We start from the raw sequence: 16013 nt of genomic DNA on the forward strand, positions 1-16013 counted from the left end.
AAGCTCAGGTAAATAAGCATTTGGTGTCTCAGACTTCACAAGCTGGGACAGATCCCTGAGATTGGCTTCACAGAATGGAAACACCAATTGCTCTGCTAGGGCCCCCCACGCACTCCCCAGCAAAGCTCAGGAAGCTGTTTATGCAGACTGCCAAGAGTAGCCCTCCTCTTCAAGGACATTGATCATTCCCAAATCAGGACCCCAAGCACCCAGAATTCTAAAATAGAACCTTAGGCTCAGCTGGGGTCTGACCAGGGCTAAAGAGGAGATGGGGACGTGCCCCAAGCACCTCATCCTTCCTCTGCACACCCCTTTCTTCTCACCCTGCCAGCCACTTTCCTGCTACAAAGGGCTCTTCTCCCCTGGAGCCTTGTTGGTTCATTAGAACTTTTACTTGGGAAAGCGGCTGGTGAAATCAGTCTTGACTCCTGTTTTTCACACATCCACACCAATCTACCGGTAAATGCCATTAGCTTCTCCCTCCAAAAGTAACCAGAATCTAATTCCACCTTCTTGCATGGGCCTCTCTGCCCTGGACTTCTGCAACTGCAGACCTGGTCTCCTCTGCACAGGTCTATTGTCAAAGCCGAACACAGCAGGTCACTTCACTCCCCTTCTGGGAACCCTGCATGAGCTCCACATCTCACTCAGCACCAGCCTCTCATTACCTCTCTACCTCTGCTACTTCCCCTCCCTGCCTTCACCCAGCCACAAAGATTCCTCGCTGTGCCTCCAGATGCCCCAGGTCTGCCTCTGTCTTAGGGTCTTTGCCTCAGCCGCTCCTGACTCTTGAAATGCTCCTCCCCTGCATATCTTCAAAGCTAACTCACCATTTTGAAGTCTTTGTTCAAATTCTAATTTTTCAATGAGGCTTACTCTGGCTACCTTATTTAATTTTACAACCAACTTTCCTGCTTCATATCTGTTCAACATTCCTAACACACCCAACCCCACCTACTTCACATTTTTTGGTGGGTTTTTGTTTTCTTCTTTTTTCTTTCTTTCTTTCTTTCTTTCTTTCTTTCTTTCTTTCTTTCTTTCTTTCTTTCTTTCTTTCTTTTCATTTTTGGCAATACTAGCCATCATCTAACCAACATAAAATAGTTTACCTATTTATCATGCTTACCTTCTGTCTTCCCCAATAGAATGTTAAGTCCAGGAAGGTAAAGGTGGTTGTGTATTTTGTTCACTACTCTCTTCCAAGCACCTGGCATATGGTAGGTGCTCACTATTTGTGCAATAAAAATATTCTCACTGAAGTATGAATAATTGATATCATTTAATGAGTCTCTCATGCTTTTTTTTTTTTTTTACACATTTGAAGGGGGCAGTCCAGGCTTTTGGTCACCAGAATGGATTATTAATTGTTGAAATTCATGCCTCAGTCAGCTGATGCTTGAGGTCTTTCTGAGGCACCTATCCCAGATGATAAAATTGTCAATATAGGCAGTACCTTCCTTTGCCTGCTTAGCAGTCACTCCTGGCAATGACTCTGCTAGAACATGGGGGTGGCATTAGAAGCTACTGTCTCCATTATCCATCTGTCAGGTTCAAACAGTGTAAGTTGCCAGGAAAAGCAGCCAAGATCTGATCACTGAGCAATCAAGTGATACGGAGCAAGGGAAGACGAAGAAAGGAAGAGAATAAAAGAGGAGGAGCAAGCCTGCTCCAGGCTGCTGCACTCAGGTGTTGGAGGAAGGGGCACCAGGTGACTAAGGCTCAAGCACCATCTGAATACAGTGAGTCATGACTGAGTCCTTGTCTGGGGAACAGGGTGGGCCCCAGCAATGGTCCTGGGGATTAACCACGTGACTAAAGCTGCCGTGGTCCTACACTCCAGCTATCCAGACAATTGGTCACCTTCTCTGTGTCTCTCCCTAGAACCAGAGAGAGAAAGTGGGCCTGGAATGTGCCAGAGGCATGGAAGGGAGCCAGCTTCAGGCTGGGGCCAAACACACAGGACAGGAGGCTGAGGCCACCTGAGATGGGATGACTCTGTTCCACACCTTCCCCTCTCCCTAACCCTTGCCTACTCAACCAGGACATTTGCCTACCAGCAAACATGCAAACTAGCTCAGGACTGAGATCTTAGAGAAACCAGGCAGTCGACCTGACAACCACAGCTGACAATGACTGAGGGCCCTCAGTGTGGCTGGTACAACTCTTAAGTCCTCTCACTCAATGCCTGCCACTGCTAAGAGCCACAGCCAAGTAATATGATGCATGGCATTTTTGGTTGAAAGGTGACGCCAGCTAGCCATTGAGATGATATGATTATGTTAAGATTTACATTCATATGGATATTGGACTCCTGCTATCCACCTCGGCCTGCTACGGGGACTCCTGGAGAGTTCCCATTGGTTGGGGAAGTGCGGTAGGAAGGATTTCCGGAGGAGGAACTTCCTCTTGGGATCCAGGAGAACGCCGCGTGTGTCCATCGGCAATCTTCCCAGGAGCGTCCGGGGTATTGGCGGCAGTTTCAAAAATAAAGTTTGTTCCTGCTTGAGTGGCTCGTGATTCTGTGCCTAGCCAGACTGCGGCATGCCACAACCCTGTGGGGGCACATACCTCGGTGCCCTAACTTTGCAGATGAATGAAATCAGGTCCGTTTTCAATCATTCCCAGCTAGTAACTGGTGACTTGAGCCAAGACCAGTTTGCTCCAACATTCATATTCTTGATGGTTTCATAGGGCTGCAGTTGTGCCACATCACCTAAAGTCCCATCTGCATCCTCTCTAGTCCATCAGACTCTGGACTATATGTCTCCCAAATCTCATTAAGAACCAACTTCTCAAAATTCCTTCTTTTGCTCTTGTTCCAACCCTTGGAGCACTGCTATTGACTGGGGCTTCAGAGGTGGTGCTGATGCTATAGAAACATCCAGAACAGACACTACTCTTTTCCAAGTGCCTGGCATATAGTAAATGCTCAGGGACCTTCCTGCAGGTCTTCCATATTCACAGCTTCTCTTGTGTGGGCACAGATGGGAAAGGTACCATCTCAGGGCTCTGGCATATACCAACATGGCTCTCTCCTTCACCAACAGAGTTGCTCCAAGGGAGGGCAAGAGTCAACAAGGAGGGGTGGGAAGACAAAGAAGTTGACTGGGCAAACATGGCAGTGAGATGACAGATCATGAAGCAAAGGGCATGATCAGATAACACAACTTCCCCTCACCAAAAGAAGGGGATTCCCTGCCCTGCGGTCAGGCTCCTGGGCCACTTTGGGGCCTCTACTCCTGTTCTGCCTCTCAAAGCACATCCCCAGATGCCTCACACTTCCTGAGAAGTACAGCCCAGTGCTGGCTGCAGCTTGCTGGAGCCCTATGTTGACCATAGCTGGCTGGCTCCCAGAGAAGAAGGTAAAGGAGAGATTCTCCTGCCACTCCCTCCAACCCCTCCCTGATTCTCACCTTCCTCCAGACAAGCTGGCTCTGCGCCATGCTCCTTCCTCCACTCTCCACCCTCTTTACCTCTGTTCAGCCATTGACCTCTGGGTATTGGGTTCTCAGGGTCTAACTCCAGGCTCTGTGACCTTTGGACGCAGATTTGCCATGTGGAGCTGACCGTGTGGCAGTGGCCCAGCCTCACCAAGAAGAAAGATATGTACAACCGTCTGAAAGGGCAACATGTAGCCACTCCGGCAGGTCAGAGCATCTGGGAACAGAGGACCTAGGCATGCTTGAGAGTAAGGGAGGTGTCTGCATCTTGACACCCTCTCCCCAGGCTACGGAGGAGCTACAACATGAGATTTTGACATTCTAAATATGACCACGAAAAGGCCACTAGAGAGACAGAACAAATGTCTCAATGTTCAAATTGGCATTTGAGGGCTGAGTGTGGAGAAATAAGCACTTGTGGTTAGAGGGGAAGAGAGTATGGGTGTGTCTAGGGACCTGTCTGGAAGCAACACCATCTAAAGCCTTTTAATCATTACTTCCCACAGAACCTGTGGCCACACAGGGCTCTATGTATGGACTTGACCTAGCTCCAACTCTGCTACTTAATATATAGAATTATAGAAGTGTAAACTTGGGAAAGCTTGAGGCTGGAGATATAGCTCAGCAGTACAGCATGTACTTAGTTGGCACAAGGTCCTGGGTTCAATTCCCAGTACAAAAATTAAAATAAATAAATAAATAAACACCTTGGGCAAGTCACTCCCTGGGCCTCAGTTTTGTCATTTCTATAAAAAAAAAGGGAGTGGGTTTAAATTCTACTAGTTCTCATCTAGGCTGCCCCTCAGAATTATTCAGAGCACTGAAAATATCACATACAAAGGTCAGGCCAGGTCTCACCCAGAACGTTCATTAACTTATAGATGCGCAGGGACATTCATACATTTTAATGGTTCCCCTGGGAATTCTAAGCTGCAGCCAGGGGTGGGAAATATTGAGTACATCTTCAGCTCTAGGATGCTCTGCTTGAGTAGCTTAGGACGGTAGTGAAAAGCCTAGATTTTATAGTTAAAGAAATGAGGGTTCAAGTTCCAGTTCTGCACTCACCAGACTTTGGACACTGCAGCTAACATCCAGAAGCCCCATTCTGTCAATGGGAATCATGACAAAGCTCCCCATGGATCCTGTGAAGATTAAGAGAAATGATGCATACACAATTCTCAGCAAAGTGCCTGGCTAGGTTCCTGTTCTACAAAAAGTATCTGTTTCTACGTGCACCAAGGCCCAGGTATTGAGTGCTATGGTTGATGATCTTTAGATTTACTAACAAAGTAAATAGTACTCCCATCCAGATGTTTCATAACTCACCTGCCAGGCAATCAGCTGACTCAGGCTGTTCCCTTTGTCCCCCAGGGGAGTCCCAGGCCCCAAAGTGGGAATCCTTGCAGTTCTTCTACATTCCTTCGTGGCTGTAAACTCCCAGGGAGCCATAATCTGGGGAGAGAAGCCCTCAAGAGGGCCTGCTTCCTAGGCATTGGGCTATGTTTCTGTTCTTTCTGGACAGGAAAGGAGAAGAGGTGATGGTGGGAGGGAATATTTACAAACACAGAGTACAGAAGGTGGAGAGTAAAGGAACAAGTGTAAATGTGACAGGCGTTTTATTTTATGACCTTCAAGTAAAACCAGAGTCCAACACCTGATAAAGACTGAAGTCAAAGCTAGTCTGGATGGTACTTTGCAGCGGAGCTAGCCTCTGCATTCGCAGATCAAAGTCTTGTTGATTTCCCATCAGACAAGGATAATGAATCCTCACCCAATCTAATTCTTTCCCCTCGAAACAGAATCCAGAACCAGCCCTCTTCTGATCTAAAATATGTTTATAACTTTGGGAAGTATTGTTAACTGAAAGTGGGGGAATAAAACAAATTTGAAGAAAATCTTCTTAACCCTAAAAGAAAAAAAAGTATTCAAGAGAAAATATTAATATTAATATTTTCTACCTCTTTATGTTTCTATGTATATTCTCATCTTTCATGATGATTTTATTTTAGTAAAAATAAAATCAGTAAAAATAAAGATAACAGGTTTGGGATAAGGAGAGTGACTTGTGTCCAGGACAAGTCACTTTTGAGGATCTGCTCCCTGCTTCACCCTGAACCCCCTTCCTCTAAATCCACAGATCGCCTGAAAGCTTGCTCTGTACACTTTCAAAATATATTTATGTACACTTGCACGTAGATTTTGTAAGGTATGGTTTCCCTTCTTAAGAAGCATTGCTTCCAGGAGCTGTGAGATGTGTTACATCAGAAGAGAACTTGACATAGTTCCTCAATAAACCTACCCATTAAGTATGTGAGGATGGAAGGAAAAAAGACAGGAAGGGAGGGCAGGCTGACATGTGATAAGAAACCAGGAGCATCTTGTCTTCCTGCTTCATAACTAACTGCTCGTATGGATTAGGATAGACCACAAAGAAACAGTCCATTCTCATTTATCTACATCAGGAAGAGACAAAAAGAGAGGATAACTAAAATTACTGCCCTCATCCAAAGTTGCTTCTCCCATACATTTCTGCCTGGATAATGCCAGCTGATGCTGATTTTTCCTGTTGTTCACTGAGAAATTTGTATACCCAGAAGCTGACTTTGTTTAAGCGTAAATATGCACGTAAGTTCATAAGTATGATGTTACATCTCTATCTTGTGTATGCACACTGTCTCCAACAAGACTACATAAGCTTCCTATATTCCGGATTGCCAAATAAAACAGGAATCCCAGTTAAATTTGAATCGCACATAAACAAAGAATACATCAATGACATAAATAGTCTCCTTTAGGAAGGCTGGGCATATGAGACATACTAAATTATTATTCACTATTTATCTGAAATTCAAAATTTACTGGGCTTCCTGTCTTTATTTTTCTAAATCTGACAACCTCACCTGTAGTGGGTGGTTCATCTAGTCCCATAACTTTCAGATTTTTCCTGGTCATCTTCTTCTAGAACATTTCTCATCTGTCAATAATATTCCTAAAATATGATGTTTCAACATGAATATAGGTGTCCTAGTTTCCAGATGCCTTGACATTGTGGTGGCCTGGGCTCTTGGTGAAAGGACTCTCTAGGTGTAGGATCAAGAGCTGAGCAGCCAGTACAGACATGAGCCTATCCCTCCATCATCTGGAGATTGCATGTGTGCTTCCTGGGCATTAGAGGCTGTATTTATTCCTTTGTTTAAGTACCACTCCAGAAAGAAATAGCTATGTGCTTTGCTGAGAGAATACAGAGAAAAAAAACATTTTTTTCCAACTCTTGCTGTATATCAGGCTCTATTCTAAGCAAGACATATACTGTATCTCATTTGAGCATTGCTGTAGTCCTTTAGGAAGGCTGGGCGTTAGGTGAATGCCTATCGTCCCAGCTACTGGGACGTTGAGACACTTGAGGCCTGGAGTTCAAGGACAACCTGGGCAACATACCAGATTCCATTAAAAAAAAAAAAAAAAGACTCATTAAGGGTGAAATTCTTATCTTCTTTTTACAGCTTCAGTATTATTAGCAGCTTTTACAAAGTCACAGAGCTAACATTTCAAGCTATAATATGCTGCAGTAATAAATTAACTATAACATCTCAGCAGAGCATCTAAATACTATAAAAGTTTATTGTTACTTACAAGAAGTAATATGAAAGACAATGGTGGGAGGAGGGACCCTGTATTTCACATAGTTACTTAGGAGAGAGGACAGGAAGGAACTCCCCCCACTGATTCTGTGCTTCAGTCCCAAAATGACACTCATTTGGCCTTACACCCCATCAGCCAGAACTTTTCACAGAGCTCCTAAGTAATCTTCTACGTGCCCAGAAGAGGAAAACAAAGTAGAACTTGGTGAACACATAGCATTATCTATCACAACTAGTATATTGTGAAAGCAGAATTCAAAGGCAGATCTTTAGCTTCCAAAGTCTCTTTCCACCAGAACATTTGGCCTCTCAAGATTGAGGCAATCTATTTTCCTGAAAGAAAATGTTATATGGGATAATTTGCAGAATATGACGCCTCAAGGAAACTGGTAGGAAAAGTGGCTGTGATGAATGTCTTAGATTTGCTAAACCTAGATCATAACATTCTCCTTCCAAGAAAACATTAAAAACATAGACAATGAGACTCTGCAAATTATAACCAGCAGACAGCTGAGACGTGTTTGCCTCTCCAGTCTCTAAGAGAAAAAATCATGGGGCGGGGGGAGGGGCTAAATCATCAAAGCAAAGATTCTGGTATGACTGGTTTGATCCGGACTCTCCTCCTTTTAACTCTGAAAGTTCCACATCCCAGGAAACCCTTCAGTCCCCAGGCAAATTGGAACAGCTGGTCACTGCGGTTGTACGTTAATATTTTACTCCCACAGAGCTTTTGAAGGTATTAATTCAGGTGGTTCGGTAAACTCTGTGTGAAGATGTGCAACTATCTGAGAAAATAAAGTTGGCTCTGAGTTCAAGACCTGGATGGAAACAGCCCAGGGGAATAAAATTCTCCCACAAGAAAGGGCTTAGAAGGTTCTAGAAGAATGTCGGCTCACCTGAGCAAGCACTTCTCTCGGTGGCATAGAGGAGGAAAATAGCATGCCAACCCCACTGCTGTAGCCTGCTGGTCGGAAGGCTAGTCCCAGTCAAGTCATGCCACCAAATATAGTGAGCTTGTAGGTACTCTAATACCCATGTCTTTTTCAAGTCAAATACTGTTGAAACAGATTGCCCCATCCTGAATTGTTAGAATGTGCGAGCACACACATTACAGACACACAGGTGACTTTGCACTTTTTCCTGCTGTGTTTCATCTTGTGAGATTGGGCTTTTGCTCCACTTGCAACGAGTTGGGTTTGCTATGGACTTTGTCCCATATACACTCTCCATCACCTCCAGGTTAAAAATTCAAAGCTCTCAGTCAGATACTCAGGGTCCAGCCAAAAAGTTTCCTTTCAGGTCCTAACACACAATCCCCTTCACTCCCGAGCTTTAATCCTGCCATCTGGTCTTCTGGCAACTCTGTCTGTCTACACTGTCCTCTTCACCTCCTGTGAGCTTGGCAAATCTTAACCCAACACTTGGATTCAATTCCTAAAACAGTAGTAGCTTCTCTGGTATTATCTGTAAATTCTTCCCAACTTTGGGCAGCACACATTATCTATACAATTTAATCAGCAATCAGTTCTATTCTGTTTTGTAAATCCCTTTAATAAATATCTCTAATTTGCTTCCTTTGTTTACTCAACTTTTAAATATTTTGTGATTTGTCTCCAAACATGGAATATAAACTCCTCAAGATCAAAGATAACCCTTTGGCACCTAGCTTAATGCTTATAGTACTACTCAAAAAAAAATAGATATTGACTTATTAGTTGGTATTCTTGGGGCAAGGGAAACTTAATTGAAAATATTGTTTGATGAACATGATGTCATTCATATTTCTCCCCACCTTCCTCTCAAGACTCCCTCTCCTATCCAGAAAAACAATTCCCATCCCTAAGAATTGGAATCAAAAGTTCTGAATAAGCCTATGTGACCTAAAGTTCAAAGCCAACTTCTTCTATCCACCATCACTATGCTTAGGGGCGGGAAGACCAGAACCCAAACTGATGCTCATTTGGTATTTAGATTTCTGGGTCGACCTATGGACTAGTCATTAGGATTTGGAACCTTGAGACATGATGAAAGAAGAACATGTGGGTCTGGTGGAGAGGAAGGCAAGACTGAGGGTCTTAAGGTGCAAGACACCCCTAAACAAGTTTTAAGGGGTCTATATCTCTCCCAAAGAATCAGAGAACATGAGAAGCAACTCTATCAATTGCTGCCAATAATGTGGCTCCTGGGAGTTTCAAGCCCATCCCAAACCTTGGCCAGTGAGCGCCATACCTAGTACAATATACTAAGAAACTTCTCCCCACAGCCAAATATGAATATTTTTGTAATTCTATTGCCTGGGAGTCAACAGTGTCCCAGAAACGAATAGGGAAATGTCCCAGAAACGAATAGGGAAGCGTCACTAATCTAGAGCCCATCTATGGGTCCCGTCTGCTGTTTTTCTGGTCTTTCCATCTGGGTCTTTGATGATACCTGTTATCCTTCCAGTTGTTCTGGGGCCTAAATATGGGGTCTGAATCCTCCCAGAAAATCAGACTGCATGTTGATACCTTTCTACTTTCTGGTTTTGTCTGATCTTCTTCCTTGGTTACTGAAATTTTCTTTGAGTTCATCACCTCAGCAGGCCTTTCTGACTTCTAACCTAGAAACATAAAACATCCAGAACTATCAACAGATATTTATTGAGCATCCACCCAGTGTAAGGCACCTGGTAGTACAGTAGTAAACAAGTCAGACAGGATTGCTATCCAGAAGAAGACCGCTGCCACATAGGACAAGGTTTATTGATTTTTCAACCACCATTAATTCAACTTTTTTTAGCCATCTAAGAGTCACTTTTTCCGCTACTCTCCCAATAACAAGACTTCTGAGAATTCTAGAGTTAGATGTTCACATAAAAATTCATTCTGGCTGCTGCTGCCCTCCAACACTTCTAGCTTTTTTTTATAACCACTTCTCCAAGCTGGCCTCAATTTCTGTAGCCTAGTTTGGCCCCCAAAGCAAAGGACAAACACATGTCCTCTCCTCCATTTTCTAAAGAACAAAATGCACAGCTGTTGTGATTAAGAAACTTGTCTGAAAATGTGAAGGCAACACAGGGAAATTATAATATATACATTTCGATAGTAATGGTATATACATATATATATATATGTGTATGTGTGTATATACATATATATATGCTTTTACTGCCCCCGGAATTCCATCCAAAATCATACATAGCACATTTCTTTGCCTTCTGCCCTCCTGGGTGCCTCGAGTCTTGGCTCACTGAAGCCAGGGACTCCCCTCCTCCAACGGGAATACCTACCCATCTGTAAAACTTCTTCTCCCTTCCCAATCTGTGGAGACCGCCTCTTACAGGGTAACAGTCTAAGCTGACCTGTCTACCTTGAGCTGACTCTGCTCACTACTCTTTGTTATACATCAGCCTGCATTCATTCATTTGTTCACTCATTCTGAAAATACTTATTGAGCACCGGTTTTCTATCAGACATCCTATGTACTACTAGGTCGGGATACAGCATCTAACAAAATAGAGAATTGCATTCAGAAGAACACAAATCATAAACAAATAGACTAAAAGCTAAATCTGACAATGACAGAATTCAATGCTATGAAATATTTTTTTTTTAAAACAGGGTGATTTATATTTAGGGAGTCTCAGGAAAGTGAGGATGCCTCTTTAAGAGGGATAAAGAGGGGTCTCTGAGAAGGTGAGCTCTCCCAAGATGAGCCTGAAAGCCTTAGGGGTGAGTTTTCCAAGGCTGGCTAAACACATACTAAAGGTAGCAGCAAAGTAGGGGTTCCAAAATTCCTTTTTGAAATTTTGTCTTTTTTAATATTTCAAAAAAGACAAGAAGTAGATACCTTCAGAAAAACTAGAATGCTGGAGGTCCGCCGTACACTTATTTTAAAATTTAATATTGTTTTCACTTATATTTATATATTAGGGAGGAAGACTTGAACTTTTCAGGGATTAGGATCTCTAAACTCACACCCAAGGCCCAGATGATACCAGAAAGGATTGTTCTAAGCAGAGGAAGAACAAGCACAAGGTCCTGTGGCAGAAAAGAGCTTGGCCAGGGCTGGGGATATAGCTCAGTGGTGGAGCGCTTGCCTAGCATGTGCAATTGGCCTCTTCAAGGAGTAAGAAGAAGGGGTGAGAAAAGCCTGATCAAGGTAAGGGGTTGAAACAAGGGTGGGAGGGGCAGGCAGGGGCAGATCACACAGAGGAGATGATTCTCAACCCTAGTTATGTATAAGAATTCCTTGGAATTTTTTTAAAAATTTATGATCCATAAGCTGTACTCCAGGAAATCTAACTGATCTGGAAAGGAATTGGGGAATCGGTATTTTTTTAAGTTCCTTCAATGATTTTAACTTGCAACCCAAGAGAAGACCCACTGACACGGGCCCTTATGATCAGCTAGAGAGAGAGAATTGGATAGGGAAGAACCTGGACCTTAGAGTAAGACAGTCTGTTTTAAATCCCATCTCTGCTGCTGCTGACTAGCTGTATGATCCCAGGCACTTTGCTTGATCCTTTTGTTCCTCAGTTTCCCCATCTGAAAAACACAGAAAATAATAATCCACCTCATGGAATTGCTTGTAGGATTAATGTTAACACATACTCAGATCTTAGAAAGCACATAATTAAGGATGCAATGACTTTTAGCTCCAAGCATCCTATGTGAGCGACAACAAAAGCTTGGCCTAGGCCAGAGGCAGTGGAGATGCAGAGAACTGAATAGAATCAAATCATCCATTTGCAAGTAGAACTGACAAGACCTGCTGAAAAACTGAATGATGGAGATGTAAGAAAGAGGGATTTAACAGTGGTTTTTGAAAATAGAAGGGAGGCCAATAGAATACAGGAAAGTGACTAGGGGAGGGAGAAGGAGAAGGAAAAGGGAAGTACTGGCAAATGAAATTGACCAAATTGTGTTGTGTGTATGTGTGAATATATAACAACAAATCCCACTAATATGAAGTATAATTATGATGCATCAATAAAAGAATTTTAGAAAAAAGAAAACCTCATAGAAAAAAGTAAAACATACTAATAATGAGGGAGGAAGCATGTGTCTGTAAAACGTTAATTTTTCTACATCCAGTGTCTTTTGAAACATATACCATAGATGGCATAGAATATATAAATATAAAATTGGGACCACATTGTACAGCTTTGTACTCTGCTCTTCCATGTTTAATTGTTCATTAGCAAAATTTGTTAATTAAAAAAACACAATGTGTCAAAATGCATTCTGTTGTCATGTATAACTCATTAGAATAAATTAAAAAATAAAGTAGAAAAAATTTCTTAAAAAATTTTTAAATAACAAAAGATGATGTTGGCTATAGGTCAGATCTTAAATCCATTTGCTAAAAAGTTTGATCACCTGCCAAACTACTATGGCACTACTGAGAGGTAGTGGCACCTTTAGGGGGTGGGTACTAGTGGAAAGAAGTTAGGTCATCAGTGGCATGCCCTTGAAGGAGATATTGGGACCCTGTCTATAAGTCATCCAATTCAACCTGAGACAAACTGGTAGCTGTGTACTAAATACTTCAATGAACTATGCATTGTGCTAGCCCTGAAAACACTGTACCAAACAAGACAGAGACAGTTCCTGACCTCATGGAGCCTTCAGATCTGCAACGGAGACAGACAACAGAGTTAGGAAACAGAAAGGGAGGCAGCGTGGGAACAAGCAGAAAGGAGAGCTAGCTTCATCCAGGTGAGAGAGGTCTCCCTGAAGGTGAGAGACAGTAACATTTGGATAATAAGTAAAAGGTCACCAGGTGAAGGCAGATGGGGAAGGTGCTCTAAATGCAGAGAACAACATGAGAAAGGATCTGAAGTTTCGAAGAACAGAACAGTGTGGCTCCACCTAGATAGTGAGGATTGAGGGCAAAAAAGATAAGGTTAAGATCTTGGGTGGCCTTATAAAGCATGCTAAGAATCAGGCATTATCCAAAAGGCAATGTGGAGATCCACTGAAGGATCTGAAGGAAACCAGGGATATATAACATTTATACTCTTTTCCTTTATATTTACATTGGATTAAAATGGAGTAGATTGGACTGGAGCGAAGTGGTCCAGACCCTAGGCAGAGACCAACTGTGAGACCACACCAAGAGTCTAGGAGATGATGGGGCTTAAATGTAGAGGTAGCAGAGGGGATAGAAAGCAGATACAATCAACAGACATTTGAGAGGAAAAATGACAAGTCTTGGTGATTGTTTACAGATGAGAGGTGACAGGAAAATAAAGGATATCTCCCGGCTGAGCTGCTAGGATAATTTTTTAGACGAAGAAAAAGTTGGTGGTAGAAATATTGAATTTGTCTTTGGACATGGTAAGCTTGATAGTTGTAGGACACTCGCGTCAAAATATTGATTAAGTAAAGGGATATACAGATCTAGAGCTCAGATTTGGATGTTATTTATGTAGAGGCAGAAATGGAAGTCCTGCCAGTAAACTAAATCACCTAAAGAAGACAAAGGAAAAGTAAGAAAGAGATTCTGAAGTGTGTCTAGAATAGATTTGGAGGAAAACTAGAAGAATATGGTGACATGGAAGTGAAGGAGAGTGTGTTTCTAGAAGAAAAGAGTGGCCAACTGTTCCTAAGAATGATATACGTAGGCAATCATTTACATAACTCTTCATTATCTGGCTCCTGCCTGCTACTTCCTCCTCATTTCCTGGCATTTACAAAAACCCGTTCTTCATGCTGTGACACCAATCTTGCCTAACTTTTCTTGGACTAAGCAATGCTTTTTCACATACTTCCCCTTTTCATATGCAATTCTCTTGTTCAAATTCCCCCAGCCTGAGCACCCCTCCCTCCCAGAGTCACCTGGTAAACGCTGACCAGTCTTTAACTTCCTAAGCTTCTCACAGATCGTCACACTCAGAAATCTTCTTTGATCACCTCCTCCCCAAATTGAATATACATTCAGTCTCTTCGTTCACCAGTCATATATGTCTGTTTTTGTGCTTATTCTGGTATATGTAATAATTTGTTATATGTGTGTCCTCCACTTGACAATAAGTTTCTGTAGGTCAGTAGCAGTTTGTATTCTGCTTTCTATAACTATGCTTAAACACAGCCTGATATACATGGATGGCTTCAACAAATATTTCTGAACCTTCCTGGAAGCTTCCTAAATGTTATCTAGGAAGTGTGAATGTCCCAGCTGAGATAAAGAATCATGGAAACTGTATACGTGTAGCAGGAGATGAAGACAATTGAATCATGATAACTATTTATTGGTTGCTATATTTATATATTTATTTCTATTTTTATTTATTTGTTATGTATGTATTACATATTATTTATTATGTATTTATTTACATTTATATTTATTTATCGTTGTCTTGTGCAAAACACCATTCAACAATTTAACGTGCTCTCTCTCACTCCTTCCTCACCCTACCCTATTTAACAGGGGTTATCATTACTCTCACTTTATAGATGAGGAAATAGAGAACAAAAAAGTTAAATCACTCGTCAAAGGTCAGATCCTAGCAAGTGGAGAAGTCAGGACTTAAATGAACACAAGTCTGCTTGACTCCAGAGCCCTATATTCTTAAGTCCAACTGACATTTAAGCTTAAGGGAAGTTCCTGGTGCTGATTCAGACTTGTGAAGCTTGCTATTGTGATTCAGACGTGGTTTGTGGGCAGCAGTGTGCAGGTGATCCCAACCACACTATCCATGGCAGTAAGAGGGTCCCAGAACAGCCTGCCTATTCCAGCAGCTTGGTGGCTCTTATTGACCAAAAGCTACGGTGTCAAATGCTAATTGTCTATGAAAGGTCTGTTCCTCAGTGATTTGTCCCAGGGCAATTTGGAAGGGGAGCCCAGAGTGAGCCAATGACTGCAATGCCAGACACTAAATTATGAGTGGAAGTGAAAGGTGAGGAGGACAAAGTTGAGGAAATTGAGCCAAGTTGCCAGGTCTTGAGCAATGTCAAATCCCAGGGCTTTGAGCCAAGGACAGGCCACTCTGCCTAAAATAAACCTCCCAAGAGAATCCTAACTGGTCATTTCGCAATATATATCCTAGTACCAACTTTTTAGGTCAATGTAACTGCTTGGACCCCTGTTATACATTAGCACCATGAGGGATTTTATCTTCCGCTGAGATGAGGCAAGCCCACTAGAAACAATGAGCCAGCTGTAAAACTCAGTATGCATTTCAGTGCCAACCCGGGCAGGAGCAACCGCAAAGCCGGCTGAAATTCAAAGAAAGGAGAGGTCAAGGTGTGCTCGCATAGCTAATGGATTCTCAGAGCCTATGAACTTGGACATGGTCTCAGGAAAGGCAGGAAGACAAAAGAGAGAGGGCAGTATTTTAGGTAGTGTGAAGAAGTGCAGAGTAAGCACAAGTGAGCAGGGAGAATCGCTGAGCATTGTCCTCAGCAGAAACAAGAATGAATTATTTCTTGGTCGGAGAAGAAACTCTTCTGTGGAACAAAGGGTTATTATGGGAGAAGAATGGGGGCTAAAGCTGAATGGGTAGGGAAGATCAGCCAAAGAGATCTTCGAAAGTATTAGGTCATGCAAATTTTACATCTAAAATCCAGAAGCTTGTCTTCTTGAGTATCCACTGACTGCAGTGAATATAACATAGTCCCCCCTCTATCATGCTTCCCAGTCCACTGCAGAGCCCAGCCACCAATCCCACAGTTATCTGTTAAGAACCTACTATGTGCCGAGGATTATACTAGGTACTAGGGACACAATGAAGAGCAAAACAAAGTTCCAGTCCTCGTGAAATTTATCCTCCATTGGATGTGAGAGGCAATATAAAAACCACTTCCATCGCTCTATCAACATCCAATCAGGTAGCAAGGGCTGTAAAGATAAACACAGCAGAACATTGAGCAGAGACTGGTGGAATGGAGTAGTCAGAGGCCTCACCAAAAAATGGACACAACATTTCAAGCCCAGGGAACCAATAAAA

General features: G+C 42.6%; 2 protein-coding genes across 10 annotated transcripts in view; both read right to left on the reverse strand.

Moving 5' to 3' along the window:
• Positions 1–4588, reverse strand: part of Lamb3 (laminin subunit beta 3) — a 43637-nt gene extending 39049 nt beyond the window's left edge. For 4 of the 8 annotated variants that reach the window (XM_078022746.1, XM_078022744.1, XM_021729217.3 and 1 more), the window contains exon 1: positions 1127–1217. The gene's annotated coding sequence lies outside the window, so the exon portion shown is untranslated. Of the gene's footprint in view, positions 1–1126; positions 1218–3413; positions 3492–4505 lie in introns of those variants that run through there. The other 4 variants (XM_021729219.3, XM_078022743.1, XM_078022747.1 and 1 more) reach the window with 4 other exon arrangements.
• C10H1orf74 (chromosome 10 C1orf74 homolog) overlaps positions 1261–16013 on the reverse strand; it is a 134656-nt gene continuing 119903 nt past the window's right edge. For both annotated transcript variants that reach the window (XR_013426524.1, XR_013426523.1), the window contains 3 exons: positions 11505–11607; positions 4767–9680; positions 1261–4582 (listed from right to left, as the gene is read on the reverse strand). The gene's annotated coding sequence lies outside the window, so the exon portion shown is untranslated. The remainder of the gene's footprint in view (positions 4583–4766; positions 9681–11504; positions 11608–16013) is intronic.

This window comes from Ictidomys tridecemlineatus, chromosome 10 (genome assembly GCF_052094955.1).
Source record: "Ictidomys tridecemlineatus isolate mIctTri1 chromosome 10, mIctTri1.hap1, whole genome shotgun sequence".
In the NCBI taxonomy this organism is placed as follows: domain Eukaryota; kingdom Metazoa; phylum Chordata; class Mammalia; order Rodentia; family Sciuridae; genus Ictidomys; species Ictidomys tridecemlineatus.